At 32.6% G+C, this 16,518-nt stretch overlaps 2 pseudogenes; one reads left to right on the forward strand and one right to left on the reverse strand.

Moving 5' to 3' along the window:
* Positions 1 to 6,634: 6,634 nt before the first annotated feature.
* LOC149143325 (calmodulin-like protein 3 pseudogene) lies at positions 6,635 to 7,342 on the reverse strand (annotated as a pseudogene).
* A 906-nt stretch (positions 7,343 to 8,248) lies between these two features.
* LOC149143326 (uncharacterized) lies at positions 8,249 to 9,169 on the forward strand (annotated as a pseudogene).
* The last annotated feature ends 7,349 nt before the right edge of the window (positions 9,170 to 16,518 follow it).

Genomic DNA, 16,518 nt, shown 5'->3' on the forward strand with positions numbered 1-16,518 from the left:
ATGTCGATCGTGCTATAACTTCCATCATCTCCCATTTCGATGTGCATCTGGAGGTCCTTCTCCTCCAAGTCACTAAATAATTCTTTGTTTATGGTCATATGGAATGAGGCTCCATTATCCAGATACCACACACTACCCATCACTGATGTCACCATGCAAGCAATGAGGGTGAAATCCAACTCGAACTGTGAAGAAAGAGATTCACTTGCGCTCCTCCTGAGGGATTCTTGCTGAACTTATTGTGTGAACACTTTGTGGCATAATGTACCAACTCATGACGGTGAAAACATTTAATCCTTGAAAATTCCTTCTTCTTTCTTCCCTGACTGGAATCTGATTTGGAATGGGATAACTTCCCTTTCCCTTTCTTTTCTTTTCCAGCTAAGGAAAAATTCTACTCTGCTTGGATGAGGATCCATATATGGTGTTCCACTGAATCTCTTCTTACACCAAGTCAGACCACAAATGCTCGCACTCTGGTAGCTTCTCCCTCCCATTTACCGAATCCTGATAGTTGTGTCAGCTCTTAGGAATGCCTAGAAGTGCTAGGCTGACCAAATCATCTTCAACCACTGTAAGACCAACACTTCCAAGCTCATCTTGACATTGGGTGAACTTGGTCAAGTACTTTGGTATTTTTTCACCCTTCTCCATCCTTATTTTCTTGAGCTTGTCCTTTAGTGCCAACTTCCCGTGGTCATAGTTGTTTTGAAATAGGTCTGTTAAGGCCTTCCACATTGCATATGGAGTTTCCTTACAGTGGATGTTCGAGACAATATGATCTCAAAATCCTTCTAGGATAATCATTCTCGCCTTTGCAAGACATTTTCCCCACTGTGGAAAATCTTGAGCATCAGTTGCTGGAGGCTCCGAAATATATTTTCTATGAATTCCTTAAGACCGTTGTCTTCCAACAATGCCTCCATCGTGTCCTTTGGGGTAATATCGTTTGAACTACCCTAAAGGGAATATTCAAGTCTCAATCCATAGAACGACATCCTACTTACTTTGAAGAATGATATTGCAAATTTCATTTCACCTGCAAAAGAAAAACTCATATTCTCCTCTTCTAGAGTGATTTCTTCTCTTATACCATGTAGAAATTCCTTATAGATTCAAACTTCTAATTGTAATTCACTAAAAAAAATAGACTTGAATCTACTCTACTCATAAGCGGAAATAATTAAATGATCGTGAAACCATGAAGCATACAAGAGAAAAAATTCGATCAACACATTACATAATGATTTCTTGGGGGAAGCCACAACTAAAAATCCCTGCTATATGTACATTTCATTAGTCAGAAAATAGAGGGTAGCGCATGGAAGATGCCAATCCCAACCACGCCTAGCAAGGGGATGGGGTCGCATAAATACCTCACGCCTAATTCGGGAAAGCAACACAATCCTACCATGAAAAACTCATCCTCAGATTCGACAATTAATTTCAGGATGGGAGTCCGACTTAAACCAACAAGCTGAAAAAACTGAATTGGATATGGAATAATGGGGAGATTTTATCCTAGGCCCTCGCTATTCCAGAGGCCAGTACACTCTATTTTAATAGATAATTTACCTTTATTGGGTGATGAAAAGCATTGTGGCTAAAGCCTTTGCAACCTCTTTTGTTGGAACATCGAAGACAAATATTGAATTTTCAACTTATTGAATAAGGAGTTTCAACTTATTCGATCACAGATTCAACAATAAAGCCCCACCTCAATCGCATATAGAAGCATATTCGATACCTTCCCCAAACTGAGCTGCCAGGGTCCAGTGCAAAAGATCTAGCACCTATTAACTTGTTTGATGAGTAGCAATGTGATTTGCATGGTTTGGTTTTCAAAATTTTGATATGTATGAATGACTAAATTGTAGACTTCGATACGTTGTTAAAGATATATAGTCATTAGGATAATTAAATACAATCAGGTACATATAGTCTTGTTAGATAGTGTCAAACCCTTTCATTTTTGGATGGCATATAAGGCAGTAAGGTGGCCAAAAAGCTTGGCTCTGAGTGGTTAGGTTGAGGCCACTTGACCGAGTTGAACATGGATGTAAAACCTGCCTATTTTTTGAAATGAATAGAAAGGAACCGCGAGGCTTACAAAAAAAATAACAATGTTAATATATATATATATATATATATATATATATATATATATATATATATATATATATATATATAATTGTAGTGGACATAACTATTATAACATGTGTTTCCTTCGAGAGATTAAAGGTTTAATTTTAAAGTAGTTAGAGTATGTACACCTATGTAGATTTTATTAGTCAAATCCATTTTTCCACAAACAAGGGGATCTCACACACCAATTTGACAATTTAGTTGTTAAAGGAATTCAATGAATAATCATAAAGCTATTGGACATGGATAAGAATTTATAGATTCTTTATTATATTGAAACCTCTTTGGGTTAGATCTAAAATACATGATTTCACATGGGATTACCTTCTTTAGGGTTTTGAGGAAAAAAATGATTGCTAATTGTGTTACTTGTTTCCATTGGGTGTTATATTAGAGAATAGTGGGCTAGACAAGTAGTTGTGTGGGGTACAAAAAATAGTTCATAAATTAAATTTTATAAATTATCCATGTTGGTGTAGCAAGTGGGCTATAAATCATGCATTTATAGATCAATAAGAAGAAGCATAGTTGATAGGGTAGGCAATTCTCCTTTTCTACATTGTCATTCATCTATTTTTTACTTTGAAATCGTAAAATTGCATTTGGAACTAATTCATATTTTTTTTGTTCATATTTCTTATTTTAAAATAATTGATTTAGGGTTTACTTTGAAGTTGAAATGGAGGTTAAATCCCCTCCACATATAGATTAGACTTGTAATATATTATTTTATTTTAATTACTTTGATTAAGTAGCATTATCTTGAGATAACCCAAAACTAATTTACTTTTTTACATTTCATAGTTTTATATCATACTCAAATTAGTCGTAGAACTATCTTTAATCATCTTAACAAATCGTTAGTTTTCCACGTTTAGCTTGCAACAAACTATACCTATACTTTCAATTGAAATAAAAATTCTTAAACAATTAACAAAAAAATGTCATTTAAAATAATTATCAAATAAAGTTTCACTTTAACAAAATACACATTTTGTTGAGACCTTTACCTTTCTATTTATAATCCAAAAAACAAAACCCATACTTTATCCAAAAAACAACTTTAAATCTTTATAATTATAATTATTAAGTTATTTAAATATATAAATAAAATAAACTTAAAATAAGATTTATTCACTTATTTAAATAATGTTTTCTAGGTGTAACCTAATTGGTAATAAGGTGTATTGTAAATTAATTTCAATAATGATTTCTAGATATGACATAACATTATTTCTAGATATAACATAATTTAATTAGTAATAAAGTATATTACTAAATTAATTAGTAATAAAGTGTATAACAGAAACCTAAATTCAATAATTTTAATAATATATATATATATATATAAATTTAAATTTTATTTAAATTTAATTAATAAGTATATAAAAACTGATATTGGTAATAAATTTTTTTATATATATAATCAATGTTATGCACACTACATTAAAATATTAATTTATAAAATATGTCTAAAAAATATAAAGTGTGTATATATGTGTGTGTGAGGGTTTTAATAAAATTAAAAATAAGAATATTTCTAAAAAAAGTGAAATTTATGTAAGTATAAATAACATTACTAAAAATTAATACAGATCTATCTTAACTCTAAATTTACCAAGGGCTTAGAGGAATCAAATCTTTTGAGCTGCAAACATTTTATCAAGTTTTACACTCAAAAGAGATTTGCATCTTAAGAAATTTTATTAATTTGAAAACTTATTTTACTTGCATAATAACACCCATTTACTTCATATTTAACCAATGAAATAAGTTTTAGATCAATTCTAATGATCTTTGAGTCATGTTAAATTAATTAGTCCTATACCTTTACCCTCCTGATGACCTTATACTTTAAATCTTTCATTATATGAATTTTACAAAACCTTATACTTCAAGTCTTTCATTATATAATTTTTACGAAAGAAATTTTAAATCATATATAAATTTGATTACTCTATAAATATAATACTCAATCTAATTAGTTTCCTAACTTAGCCACTTTATCCTAAACATTTTGCCCTAAATCATTTCTATATCATTTTGAATAACAATAAATGAATGTGAGTGGATACAAATGACTCGAATGTTAGATAAGGTATTGAAATTTAACATTCTCGATACTCAAAGAAAATTTTGAATGACAATAAACGGATATGGGTTGGTAAGACCTGTGGGATTTCAGTTTTATTCACTAACATTGGTCACTTATACAAATGACTCGAATGTCAGATAAGGTATTGAAATTTAACATTCTTGATACTCAAAGGAAATTTTGAATGACAAGCCAGAGAAGCAGGAGGAGATACATTGCCAGTAGCAGCTTATCTAGCAGCAGAGACAGCATCTCGTCCAGATACAGATCCACCAAATCGAGATAGAGTAGTGGGTACAGAAGTCTATCCTGTCGATCACTACCAATAGCATTTGAACCAGTAGAAGAAGCTGTTGATCCCGTCAGTGAAGCCGTTGCTACTTAAGTTTAAGCAGTTGAGACGGGTGATTCAGGAGATGAATATGGGTTGGTAAGTCCCGTGGGATTTCATTTTTATTCATTAACATTTGACTTCATTATGTAGAAAGTAAAGATTAAAAGCATTTTACTTTATTGATTTTATTTTAGGTTTTAAATGAAATATATAAATATTTAGATTTAAGATACACTGATGTCACAAATTTGTTTAGACGATAATGTTGAAGTGTTGAATTATGTTTTTATGGTAGAAATAGATTCATCACCATCAACAATCTTGTGGCATCCAAAATCTTTAACCCTTTGCTTATATTTTAAAACTGCCAAATTTTATCATAATCTTATTCGAATTTCTATTATTTCCCAAGCTAATTTATAGAATCTTTAAAATATGATAAAATAAAAACTATGGATCTTTTAATCATCACCTTTTTTTATAATTTCTAAAAAAAATCAAGAAAATTGTCAAGATCAAAAGTTTTGTACTCTTACTTTTATAAAAAACAATACATCATTCATGAACAACTCGGTCAATAATGAACAATCTTTCATTTTCACGTGTTACGACGTAGATCATCCTCTCATTTTACATTAAATTTTAATAATTTATAGAATAGGTATTTTGGATTAATCACATTGATAGGATTTGGTCGACCAACGAACTAATGTGGTCCATTAGTTAAATTAGTCAATTAGATAAGTAAAATAATATTAATTATTAAAGACGAATATTTATTTATTAAAATAATAAAATATATTTCGTTAAAAACTAGCTATTAGAAATAAAAATAAATATAAAATATTAAAAGATTATATGTTCATTTAGAAACTAGCTATTAGGAATAAATAATTATTATATTAAATTTAAATATTTATTAGTTGTTATAAAGTACTTTATTTAGAATTGAAATACTATAGCAAACTCTATTAAAAAAAACAAAAAATTTAGAGAGACTCAAAATTTCATAAAAATAAAAAAGAAAATCAAAAGGAGATAAATTATATAACTATAGTTAAAGGATTATAAAATTATTTAATCTTCATTAAATATTATTAAGTGCATACATAATTTAGTTGAGTTAATTAATTTTTTAAAAATGAATAAATAAATTAAAAAGGAGAAAGTAGAAGAAAGGAAGGAAGAGTAGGAAGATAGAGGGAAGAGCTAGAATCTAACATTTACTCAATTTCCAACCATAATCCCTATTAAGATTTCTGTTATAATTATAGTAAAAATGAAATATTTCAATTATTAAAATAAATGAATTTAAATTTTATTTTAAAAATAAAAAGAATGTAAACAATATAGTAATAATCAATAATGCAATATATTGAAATCAGTAATAATTATAATAAAAAGTGAAATATTTCAATTATTAAAATAAATTGATTTTAAACAATAAATTTTATTTCACCAGATTAAATTTTAGATAAATTAAATGTATTTAAGCAAAAAAAATTATAACCAATTAACCACCCATAAATATAATAAAATATTATTATCAAATTATATAAACCAAAATTATTTCAGATTTGAAATAATTTACACATCTAAGTTCCAAATGTTTCAACTTTTCATTTTCTATATAATTTCCTAAAAAAAATCTAAACATTGTATCATAACTCACATAAACATACAATCTGATATCATGATTCACAAAAACATAAAATCTGAGATATCAATAAAACATACAATCTGATATCATGATTCACAAAAACATAAAATCTGAGATATCAATAAAATGTTATTATGATAATCTTTGGAAATAATTTATTTTTAAAAACTAATTCCATCCTCAAACATGATAATCTTTGGAAATAATTTATTTCTAAAAACTAATTCCATCCTCAAACCTTCCTTTTGGTATTAAAAAAAATAAAAAATTATTTACAGAACACTCCACTTCAACCATCCAAAAAACATGAAATTATATACTCATTTGTGAAACAATGCGCTGCAACTATACAATCTGCAGCGCCTAGCAAAACCAAGGAATTCAATTCATTCAGAGACTTTCAATGAAATCTGACGGCTAGATTCTCCCAAGCCCTGCCACTCATCATCTCTTTAAACTCCATATAATTGACCATCCCATCGCCATCTTTATCAACCTTCTGTATCATTTTCTTGCAATCCCCAACCGTTCGGCCTTCCTTGAGACCCAGCGACCTGCGCACGGACTGGAGTTCTCCTACCGTTATCAAACCATCTCCATTCTCATCAAAAACACCGAACGCCTCAGCCAGATCTGCGTCTCCATCCATATGATCCGCCCTAGCTTCTTTTTTTTCACCTCCTTCACCACTCATCGATTCATACAGCGCCACGAGCTCATCGAAATCCACATACCCGTCGCCATTGACGTCCACGGTTCGAATCGTGTGGAGCAATTCCTCTTCGCCAATGCAGAGCCTTAGCTTTTCAAAAGACTCTTTCATCTCCTGTTGGCTGATTAGCCCGTCGCCGTTCTTATCAAAGGTCGAGAAAGCCCTCCTCAGCTCCTCTCCGCCGACCGCATCGTCAGAAACCCTCACGATTTTATTATCCGCCATTAAAGCTTTTTCAAAAAGCTTTGCTTTGCTGTCGAAACAGGGCTTAAATTTCATCGGGAAAACATATCGAAACAGCGAAGTGAAAAGCCCGTAGAGAAAAACGGTCCTTAGTATCAAGCTTAACATGCTTTGATCCACTGGAAAGCCGAGAAACCCTCTGATTTCCGCCATTAAATCTGTATTCTTGAACCCCATGGAAAAATAATCAACATATACGATCGCAGCAGGCTATAATTCGTACTGCAAATAACAAACTGCAGTCTGCACCACGCAGCTTCCACGATAAGGGAGACTTCTCTGAGGCACGATGCAGATTCTGCGTAATTGGTGGATCGAACAGGGCGCTATATTTCAAATTTTCACTGTCCCGCGCTTAATTTGAAAACACGGTGTGCTATGGCGTGGATGAATGGCGCTTAATTTGAAACATGGCGTGGTATGGTGTGGATTAACAGCATCATGCATGGTATGCCTATCTATCATGACTATACCGGAAAACAGACCCAAACATCCCGTTGAAATGTGAGTGACGGACATTACCCGAGGTCAGAACCCGTCTCCCAAGACTGTCCTCACTGTCTTGAGAGTCTCTTAAAGAGGGTATTAATGGATGAATAGTCGGGGAAATAGCGCTTGTCAAGGGGAAGGTGCCATGCGGGCAAGTGCTATTTCATGGACTATAGCATCATTAATGCACCAGATTATTTCATGGACTATAGCATCATTAATGCACCAGATTACCGTCACCCGGAGAGCCCATCGCATGGATGGATGCATGGATGCACATCTCATCACTCAGCGGCGGCAATGCCCGTTCCTGCCCGCATGTACATGCATTTCCCGGCAGCTCCGTCACTCCAACTCCGGGAGGCTCCACGGTTCAGTGTAATCAATGCCAGTTAGTGCGCTCCGATGTACTGATAGTAATCACGGCATTAATGTTATTCAAATAACTAGCCCATTTGAATTCGAATTCAAATTTGAATTTAAGCGCCCAAAATTCAGCGCTAAAACCTCCCCTTGCATGAATCTAAGGTTTCCTGTCAACCAGAACAGTCCAAATATACTGTATAGATTTTGTAGATCTTCTCTTCAGCTTTCTCACGTTGCCAGCCGCTTCTGTTATCAAATTACTTTGGCGTTGAAAAGTAGAAAGGATGTGGGTTGCCTCACGAACCTTTACAACAGCGTAGACAAGCTCCACTGTGTGTTATTGAATACCAAGAAATCCCATTTACTGGAGCCAAAGGTTATGTTAGCCCATTTTAGGCACTGTCAATCCTGTTTCCTAGGTACATCGCCAGCTAGGGTTTGGGGTCAGTTTATGTTATGTGTCGCACCAGGTTCGACCTGCAGACCTGTGACATTTAATTTCCAACATTTCTATTTTATCACACATGGCCGATTTCGCTGGCGCGCCCTGTAACTACGGATACTATGGAGTTATGGAGTACCAGAACCTCGGATATTGAGAGCTGGACGCGGGACTAACGAAAAATGTAGTGGACAAGCTTGTGGCGTGGCTGAAGGTCCAGTGAATTTGTTCTTTGCAGATTGATTTCGGCAAAATTGCGAGGGATGTGATCTCTTCCCCGGGCTGTAATGACAGTGTAAATGATTACTGCGAGTTTGTTTTAGATCAAGCGGTTGCTTACATTCCAGAACTGAAAGCAGCCATGTTTATACCTGGAGCAAGGCATCAGCTCTTAAATTTGATGAAAGGTATGGTAAAGGAGTCGCTGGTTTTGCTTCTGGTTGGGAGCGGGGAAGACTATAAAGAAGCCAAAGCATTCGTGGATCTGTATGTTTCGGATACAGTTTAGACAGAGAAGGGAGGGTTACGGGGTCTGGTAAGGCTCAGAGTAATTGCTGCTACGGGCTGGTGGTTAAAGCGAATGAAAGAGGGCCGAAACGGACTAGCAGATGGATAGTGTACTTTAACTGTACAGAAGCTAATCATCTGTGTTTGTGCATTTGAAGTTAATGGTAGAGGAGCACTGTAACCTGTATGCCTGTATGTGAGTCCAAAGATTTTATCTATACATTAGCTATCCATATCTATTTGCTCGTCTCTGGTGACCGAATTTTGGGTTGGTTTCTGCAAATGGGATACATAGCAATGGTTTCTGTTTTGGTTTTTTTGTTGGTAACCGGAAAAATTACAAATTTCAGCTGTTGAAATTACTATGTAAATTTGTTCTATGAAAAATTGGTATGCAAATCCATTGCAGGGAGGCCGCCTTACTCAAAAAAATCATCCCATAATTTAGAAGTATAGTAGAGATCGGATGGAAAGTCAACTTAATGAAGATTGTTTGTGTTTTTTTAGTGAATACTTAATTGTTAGAAGTAGAAACTTGAAATATTTTTGTCTATGATCAATGATATATAAACGTAAATGTGATAAATGATATTAGAGATATTTTCAATTTTGTTTCTAAAAGGTATAGGTTTAAATTTTGGAAAATAATATTATAAATATTTTAGTAATCAAATTATTATTGGGAGAAGAATTTTTGTCAAATTAATATTAATTTTTATTATAAAAATTATAAATTCAAATCTTAAACATCAATTTTATACCTAATAAATTTTACTAATCAAATTATTATATTAAAAATCAATTATTATTATTATTATTTTTTTTATCAATTTAATATCTATCTTATATAAAAATTTTAAATTTATATTTTTATTATATTTATCACTATTAAATAATTTTTCCTAAATTAAACCTAACACAACTTCATAGTTCTTGCTCTGATGCAATAACGTCAGAGTACTTGCCAGGGAATTTTCACTGATTTCATATAACACATTTTGCCTTAATTAGTAAATTGATAATTTAATTTGGAAGACTAACACTGGATTATATGGTGATAGACAAATGACTGTGAAGATAATGATGAACAATTCAATTCATTTATCTAAATTAAAATTTAGATGATAATAAAATATTACTCTAATTTGAAGATTGTTTAATAGTTTAAGAAAATTTGAATTTTGTTCTAATTTGAAGGTTTAATAGTTTAAGAAAATTTTGATTTTTACTATGTAAAGGTCGTAATTTAAATAATTTGTAAATTTGCTTTGAAAATTATAGAAGTTTTGGTAAGATTTTAATAAAATTTGGTAGGAATTTTTGGCAATCAAACTTCAAGATTTTGAGTACTCCAAAAGTTTTTGATGGTGCTAAATCCATTTCCACCATCAAAAAAACATGATTCAAATACTGCTACTTTTGATGGTGCTGAATCCATTTCCACCATTTCAAACACTGCTACTGTGAAATATTTTGAAATTTTTTTGGCTAGATTTCGGTCACTTTTGACTATTCCAACAATTCCTCCCCAATACATCAAAAAAAATTATAAACTCAAAATTACATCTAAACCTCTGCAAGTTCAAACTTGTAAAAATGAAATCAAACTAGTAATAAAGAAATTGACCAGAATTAAAATATTATAGTATTTAAAAAAATTAAAATACCATCCCATAAAAAGTTCAAATACTAAACACATTTCCATTTTAGAGTTGAAACATATAAGAATGAAAATCAAACTACTAAAAGGGATTCAATGAACACCATGATTGGATATAAATTTCAGCAGAGGTAAATAAAAAATCTCATTTGTTATAAATTTGTAAAATATAAAAAAAAGAAGTTAAATTTCATTTTATTTTTATTTTATGGTTTTATAAATTAGGTGTATTTAAAATTTTAATATCTAATTATCAAAAACTATTTAGAAAGATGTAGTATAATCATGTAGAGTGAGTGAATTTAGATTTATTGATTTAACTTGAGAAAAATGGAAACTAGAAGTTATTAATGTGAAACTAAATTGTAAGAAAGTTTGGATTAAGATTATTTATATGTCAGTAGTTGTCATAATAATGTTACATAATATTTTTAATTTTTTTTTAAATTTAGTAATTTTTTTAATTTTAATAAAAACAAAGTTATATAGACAGATTTACATAAATTCCAATTGGATAACTATGTAGGCTAAGTGAGTTTAGAACTATTGGATAAAGTTGGGAAGAGGGAAATTGCCAATGATTATTATTGTGAAAAGGATTTACATAAATTCCTATTGGGTAACTATGTACACTAAGTGAGTTTAGAACTATTGGATAAAGTTGGGGAGAGGGAAATTGCCAATGATTATTATTGTGAAAAGATGTTGTAGAAAAGTTTGGATTAAGGTTATTTATATATTGGTAGTGGTCATAATATTGTATAAAACATTTTTAATTTTTTTTATTAATAAAAATAACATTTGCAAGTGGTAGTGATATGATGCATTGTCATAATATTGTATAAAATATTTTTAATTATTAATGAAAATAACATTTGCAAAGGGTAGTGATTTGATGTATTTTTGATGTGCCAATCTTCACAACCATCATGTTGTAATGGATTATGTTTTGAAAATTTGAATGCACAATTAATATCTTTTATTTCTCTTTTAGAAACATTGTTTCTAATAGTAGTTTGGAGCATAGACAAATATGATTCAATTTGGAGGCTCATTCCAAGTATTTGGTTAACTTGTGTTAGTAGTTTCAAGTGTAGACAAATATTTCCAAGTTGGGATTTATTTTAAGTATTTAGTTAGTGCACATCTCTTGGTTTTCATTGTATTATATTGAAGCCTTCATTGTTAGGGCTCGCCCACATAAGTTTGGCATCCATTTTCTTTTATTCTATTAAAATTGTGTTCTTGTTCAACTTTCCCTACCTATTTAGAAACAACATTTCAACCATAGTGAAACTTACAATCTTTGTCTTTAGCTAGGGAGCTCGATGATATCATTTCACTTCTGTTTCTGAATATCTAAATGCCTCGATTTGGTTTGCAATCACCAACGTTTGTTTTATCTAAACATGTCACTGTAGATGTTAACGTAGAGCACAATTTGTGTCTCCATTCTAGGGGCTTGTGTATCTCTATTTTCACCATCCCTTGTTGAGCATAATTTAGGGAAGAAACTATCATAGTCGGTAATACGTAAATACGAATATGTTTCTCATGCATTTTTAACTAGCTACATATTAGCTTTGGGGTAAATATACAATGTTGATATGCCATTATTTCAACATTTACATGTCAAAATTAGTGTTTTCAAAAAATTAACTTTTTCAATTTTATTTAAACATTGTCATAATCTTTTAAACATTGATATATCAAGATCCTTGATAATCATTGATATATCTACATTTTTTATGTTAAGTATGTTGATGGGTTTATGATTTTTTTCTCCCACTGAAAAATTGTAATTTGACTTTAAAAAGATATAAAATTACATTTTTTAGATGCATATCATTGTACGCATTCTCATATACATATGATGATCAAACAATATAGATGGCTTTAAGCTAGTTACGCTTAGGGAGATTTCCACAAGCTTCCAAGCTTACATTTTTCTTTTACAAGTGACAATGTTATTTTTAAAATACATCATTGTTCTATATAAACACTAAGCAGAAAACTAAGAAATATGTGCCCATAAAAGCCTTCAAAAATGATTTTAGACTGGATCATATTGAGGAAACAATGGGTCAACCTCTATGTATGATGAATGGTAAAATTTGTAGTGTTCTTCTCTTGTTTCGATGAAGTGCCACTGCCCAAAATGCAGTCGAATACCTTCTTTAGACAATGTATCTATAGACTTGTTATGTTCCCTGTAAACATGGAAACAACTAAAATGATCAAAGGTATCTTTGATATGGAGAACTTACTCCAAAGAGGTAAAAGTTGTTCATTGTGACACCTATGTGCCCCTTTTACCTAGTTAATGACAAGCATTGAGTCGCCAAAAATCTATATGGATCCACATCCTTTTTCTTTTGCAAAGAGTAAGAGTAGTTTCATAGTCATAAGTTCAACAAAATTATTTTTTCCTATTTCCAAACCCATATTTATAGAGAAAAAATGTGTCCCACAAAAGTGAAAGATAACACTCCCATCACATATATTTTACTCACCTTGAGAGGCCCCATCAGAAAAGGCCCAAGGCCGAGTTTTGTCAATGTCATCAAGAGAGATAATTCGATTGGCATGAGTCTTATCCTTGAGAGGGAGAAGGGAGGATATTTCTAGACTTTGAGTATTAGTTCTTTAAGTGGAAGAAGAGGAATCTTAAAAATTTACTTTATTACAGGCTAACCAAATGCCTAAAAAAATTAAGAATAGTAGATTCCTATACCTTCTTACGTATCGGTTATCAAACCGTGAATGATAAGCTTCCTCCATACTCCCCCTTGCAAACCAATCATTAATCCTAATTAGGCTCGACAAGTTGTCCAGATACATTTTGTAAACACATAATCAATAAATACATGGTCCTCTAGAGTCCTCGTTTTAGATGGCATATTCTAAAATAGTAGATTGAGACCCATGTTCATCTCATTGAGTCCTTTCCAACGATATAAAATTTTCCTCAATCCGACTTACGAATTGAAATATATGACCAAAGTTAGGCACATTATAAACTTGCCACAACATCAAAGTTTCCCACATGCCAACCTGGTAACAACTTGCGTGGTGCCTTACGTGGTTGTTATGCCAACATGGACAACTCCACGTGCATAGACACACCCCTCTAGGTAGTCAAAGGACAACCTAATCGACAAATCCACAAAACTTAACTCTAACTAGGGCCCCAACCTCGACTTGGCCGACCGACCTGAACCCCAACTTGGAGGTCCCACCCAACCAAACCTCCGGGGCTACCTAAGTACCATACCTTGATTGGTCCAACTCCTGACTAGCGATCCTACCCTACTACTCGGCCTGCACACCTTTTGATCAGGCATGAACTCATCCTAAGTTTAACCTTTTCCACTGACTTGTGTTAACCCTGATCCGGTGGGTCCCACAAGTGAATTTAACTTGTCTTTATAAGTCTTCTACAATTAGAAACTTTTTCCGATTTCCTTTTGAAATCGCCTAGACATGAAGCCTTCACAACTCTATCGCCTTGTTAAACTTTAACTTCATGAGATCGGGGATGAAGATACAAGATCTTTCAACTCTCTTCTAACGCACCATGGCCATGGAGACCATGAACCAACATGTTCGTATGCATCAATTGCACTTTGATGAATTAAACAAAATAATTGCTCTCAAAATCCATGTGAATGAGTATAAACTCAACCATTAAATTTCATGGTAAAAATACATAGAGAACATTCATCTAAGTGCACTTCTCAAACCCATAGGAAAATCAATCTAGTTTCCCAACCACAACATAATCAAGCATTTCTTTCCCTGCAACAAAACTCACATACACAGACTGATTAATAAAATCAATATAATTACATCCTAACCAACAAATTCATCAAGTCAAGGAAATAAACATAGAGATTTACCATCTCCTAATGAATTTATACAAGGAATCAACATCCCACTTCCACACATGAATCCACATTCCCTATCAACAACATAGCATGTAACCAATACAATAACATGAACATTTTATTCAAATATAAGAAGCATATACGGAAACTGGGCATATACGGAAACTGGGCATATACGGAAGATGTGCGCATTTACGGAAAATGGGCATATACGGAAGATGTGCGCATTTACGGAAACTGGGCATATACGGAAGATGTGCGCATATACAGAAACTGGGCATATACGGAAGATGTGCGCATATACGGAAACTGGGCATATACGGAAGATGTGCGGATGTACGGAAACTGGGCATAGATGGAAACTATGCATAGACGGAAGACACGCGCATATCTTCCATATATGCCCAGTTTCCGTATATGCGCACATCTTCCGTATATGCCCAGTTTCCGTATATGCACAGTTTCAATAAAGGTTAAAGAGGTTAAATAACAAGTACATGTTTATTAAATGGGTTGATTCTCACATGTAAAATCTATGGAATATGAACATAAACCATAAACTATAATTCATATGTAAAGAAATAAATGAATATTCTAGGGTCGAGGATGTGAAAATATATTTAAGCTGTCATATTTTTTCGATATATATTTTGTTTATACTTAAGAGTCGTTATTGTATGGTAGCTTATGATAAAAATATCTATGGTTACATATTTGTTAAGAGACTTTGTAAGAATATTTTTAAAGTGATATTGGATTGTAATGTGTGGTTATTTTTTTTTATCTAGTATCAAGTTAGAAAGGCATATGTATTTTTAGACAGATTAATCTTGAGGTGCGAGGTATAAGTCTTAAGATTACATTTTAAACATCAAATAAGATATAAATATATAAGTAACTTAACTTATAAACTTGATAATTTGTAAATAATAAACGAAAAATCTATTACAACTATTCATCAAAAGTAATGTAACATTGATAGAATATAACATCGCATCCACATAAGGATTTAAAATTCAATGAAGATGTTGTCATCAACACAAGTATAAATTTATGTATTTTTATTCAAAATAGGTCCAACTATACATGTTTCTTTTTTACAAAATAGAACATCATTTCCAACATAAATAATGGAATCTCATGCCCATAAATGACATAATGGAAAAACAACATCATGATCGATCTAAAGTATGGATCTATAAGTCACCCTCATCCCTCTTGGCACTCCCAGGTGGATTTCCAAATTGATATCTCTGCAAAAAATTACAATAATAAATTAGTTGTAAAAATTGAAAGGAATATAATCAATTTCATTAATTCACGATGATATTTTGATCAAATACTCGTTCTCACCGTGAGGATTTGAGGCAATGGAGAAGACAGCCCTTCCTGGGTAGATGGCGGAGCACTTGGTGACAAATATAGGCATGGTTCATGGGTGCTAGATAAAGGCATGGTGGATGTGAAATAGGGAAAAGGTAGTGGGTGTGGGCGACAATACACCCCCACCGGTTGTACGATAGTGGGAATCACTGTAGGCCGGGGGATTAACCTAGGGGGGGAAATTGGAATGTTAAGGGTGGACGATTGAAAAAATGAGAATGGTTGATGACTGAAGGGTAGGGGTGAGCATTGGGAAGGTATTACAGAGGTGGTTATAGGCATGGAAGAATTTATGGAGGAAAAATGTGCGCATATACGGAAACTGGGCATATACGGAAGATGTGCGCATATACGGAAACTGGGCATATACGGAAGATGTGCGCATATACGGAAACTGGGAAACTGGGCATATACAGAAGATGTGCGCATATACGGAAACTGTGCATATACGGAAGATGTGTGCATATACGGAAACTGGGCATATACGGAAGATGTGCGCATATACGGAAACTGTGCATATACGGAAGATGTGCGCATATACGGAAACTGGGCATATACGGAAGATGCGCGCATATACGGAAACTGTGCATATACG

Source organism: Pinus tabuliformis, chromosome X (assembly GCF_031772625.1).
Source record: "Pinus tabuliformis cultivar Carrire ecotype Pingquan chromosome X, CPIR1, whole genome shotgun sequence".
Classification (NCBI taxonomy): Eukaryota; Viridiplantae; Streptophyta; class Pinopsida; order Pinales; family Pinaceae; genus Pinus; species Pinus tabuliformis.